We start from the raw sequence: 2960 nt of genomic DNA on the forward strand, positions 1-2960 counted from the left end.
TGCACTCCAGCCTGGGCAACAAGAGTGAAACTCCGTCTCAAAAAGAAATATTATCCTGTTTATTTCTTGGTTTGTCAGTGTCTTCCCCAGACTGGCTGGCTCATGGGGCAGGGCTTGGGTCGCCAGTATGACCTGGCACCCAGTAGGCACTCAGTCAACAGGTGCTGAATAAACATCCTCGTCTGTGAGGGAAGCTTGAACTCTTACTTGGAGAATTATAAACGAAGACTGAACATCTTTGGACTTTGGAGCAGGAATGACCCTCCCCCTGCGCCTTCCCCACCCCTCACCGACCACCCCAGGGATTACAGCCTGTCTCAGGGGGACTTGCAGGTGAGGTGGTCCTCACCCTCAGTGACACAAGGCGGGACCTCTCAGGGCTGGAGATGGAGGAGGCCGGGGGGCAGGCGCAGGCAGGCAAAGAATGCTGCCGCAGACGAGAACGAATAAACAGGCTCCTTGGATGTCAGAGGCAGGGGGTGGGGGGATGCTTTGAACCTCACGCCTGGCTGGGGATGTTTGGACAAGGCAGGCGGCCAGTGGGTGTCATCAGGGCTAAAATTAACCTCCACTTCCCGCTCGGCCCCTCCCCCTGGGCCAGGAGGGAGGCTGGGGCCCCGGCCATCACTTCAGTGAGCACTGTGTGCCGGACCAGGCTCCTTGAAGAAATCAATGCACTTGGTCCTCTCAACAACCCTGACAGCTGCTATCAGTAACGGCATTGTGACTCATCCCCATTTTACAGGCGAGGAAACCAAGGCACCGAGAAAGAGGCAGGCTCATAGCCACACAGCTCACAAGCAGCAGAGCCAGGACTCGAACCCAGGATTCAGGGAGTGTGTTCTCACCTGGAGGCCTCCCTGAAAGCCAGGGGAGATGAAAGAGGCCCTGAGTGATGAGTCCTTGGGGGAGGTGGGCATGCGACCCCTCACTCACTCTCCCCTAGCGACCTCTCCACAGGTTTCTAGAGTTACAGTAACTTCGAGTCTTTTTGTGCAAATTCCAAGAGATGCCTGCCGTGCCAGCGACCCGCTGGGGACCTCAAACACCCTCATAGAGCCAGGGAAGGGTCAAGGAGGGGGCAGGGACAGGGCTGGTGGGCTGTGGAAACCTCGTGCAGATGGTGAGATGTTAAAATACATCCACTCCACAAAAATTAGCCGGGCCTGGTGGCGCACGTCTGTAATCCCAGCTACTCAGGAGGCTGAAGCAGGAGAATCACTTGAACCCAGGAGGCGGAGGTTGCAGTGAGCCGAGATTGTGCCACTGCACTCCAGCCTGGGTGACACAGTGAGACTCTGTCTCAAAAAAGTTGTAAAAAAAAATTAAAAAAAGAAAAAATCCACTCCAGACCAGTGCAGTTGCACATGCCTATAATCCCAGTGCTTTGGGAGGCTGAGGCAGGAGGACCCCTTGAGCCCAGGAGTTCGAGACCAGCCTGGACAACAGAGCCAAAACTTCTTCTTTACCAAAAAAGTTACTCAAGTGTGGGGGTGCACACCTGTAGTCTCAGCTACTAGGGAGGTTGAGGCACGAGAATTGCTTGAATCTGGGAGGTGGAGGTTGCAGTGAGCCAGGATCACACCACTGGACTCCAGCCTGGGCAACAGAGCAAAACTCCATCTCAAAAAAAAAAAAAAAAAGGAATGAATGATATGAATGATGCTATAAGTATATCCCGAGAATTGCACGGGATATACTTATGCCAAGCTGTGATTCATTATCTATCTGAAATCCAAACTTAACTGGATGTCTTGGATTTTTATTTGCTAACTCTGATGACTTCAGCTGGGTGGGGGTTGGGGGGGTCCCTGTAAGGGTAGGTGCCAGAAGCAAAGGCAGGCAGTAAGGAGGTGAAACCAGAGCCACACCAGGCGCTCAGGTGGCTTCCAGGACTCAACACCTTCCTGATGGGCTTCCCAGGTGCCTCCGGAACCAGCCAGATGGAGGAGGCTTCGGGGCCTCCCTGACCCCCAACCCCTGGGCCAACCCCTCACCATCTCCCAGGTCCCTCCTGCCAGGCTCATTATTCATCTTTAACGGTTGTCACTCGGCAGGAGCGCGGGCTGGGAACACCTGGGACTCCCAGGCTCTCAGTGGGCGGCCTCACTAATGGGGGTGAGGCCCCCATTAGAGAGGCAGTAACGGGTGGGAAGGGGGTCCCGGCTCACCAAGGAGCTGGCCTAGGGCAGGAAGCGTCCAATTTGAGGCACAGGCGGGAAACAGACTTCTGCCACCCCCACCCTGCCATTTCCTTTCCTGTCGAGGCAGGAGTCCAGGGAAGCACCTCTGGACGCCTTCACCCCTCCCAGTCTCCACCTGGACAGGGTCCTGCTGGGCCCCCCATATGCAGTGGGGACTGCTCTGGCACTCCTGCCTCCCCATACCCCAGGCAGGGATAGGATGGATGCCTCAGCCTTGACTGTCCAGCTCCCCATGTGCCAGGCTTGGTCAAGAGAGTGGCTCATGGCTAAGGAGTGGAAACTGACACCCAGAGAAGGATCTAGAACCTCAGACTTTCCGTGCTCTTAGCCACTCTCCTTTCTGTCTCTCCTCTGAGCCATCACACATGATGTCCCTCTCTCCTGGGCAACTCTTTTCCCTTCCTGGCAAGCCCCATTCCCCTGGAAGCATCCTCACCCTGGCTGGGTCAGGTCCCTCCTCTGGGTCCCCATGGGTCCCCATCTGCCTGTGTGACCTCATCACACTCTGCTTGGCCCGAGTTGTGACTGCTCAGTTATGTGTTGTCTCCACCACTGGGCTGTGAGTCTTGGGAGTGGAGACTCAGTCTGTCTGGGGTAAGGTCCAGCTCACAGTGGACAGACATGCTCCGGTGTCAGTCACAGCTGCCCCAACTTGGCCCCCATTTGCTGTGTGACCCTGGGTAAGTAGCTATGCCTCTCTGAGCCTTGTTTTCCCCATCTGTAAAAATGAGACACCAGCACCCCCGTCATAACCCA

The 2960-nt window shown here is 55.8% G+C and overlaps 1 protein-coding gene and 1 pseudogene across 2 annotated transcripts in view; both read right to left on the bottom strand.

The window, feature by feature from the left end:
* LOC105512870 (alpha-(1,3)-fucosyltransferase 5) overlaps positions 1-2960 on the bottom strand; it is a 34100-nt gene that overhangs the window by 9851 nt on the left and 21289 nt on the right. The window lies entirely within an intron of this gene.
* The window catches only part of LOC105512948, a 23812-nt pseudogene that overhangs the window by 8714 nt on the left and 12138 nt on the right, over positions 1-2960 (bottom strand).

This window comes from Colobus angolensis, unplaced genomic scaffold (genome assembly GCF_000951035.1).
Source record: "Colobus angolensis palliatus isolate OR3802 unplaced genomic scaffold, Cang.pa_1.0 Scaffold22, whole genome shotgun sequence".
NCBI classification, from domain to species: domain Eukaryota; kingdom Metazoa; phylum Chordata; class Mammalia; order Primates; family Cercopithecidae; genus Colobus; species Colobus angolensis.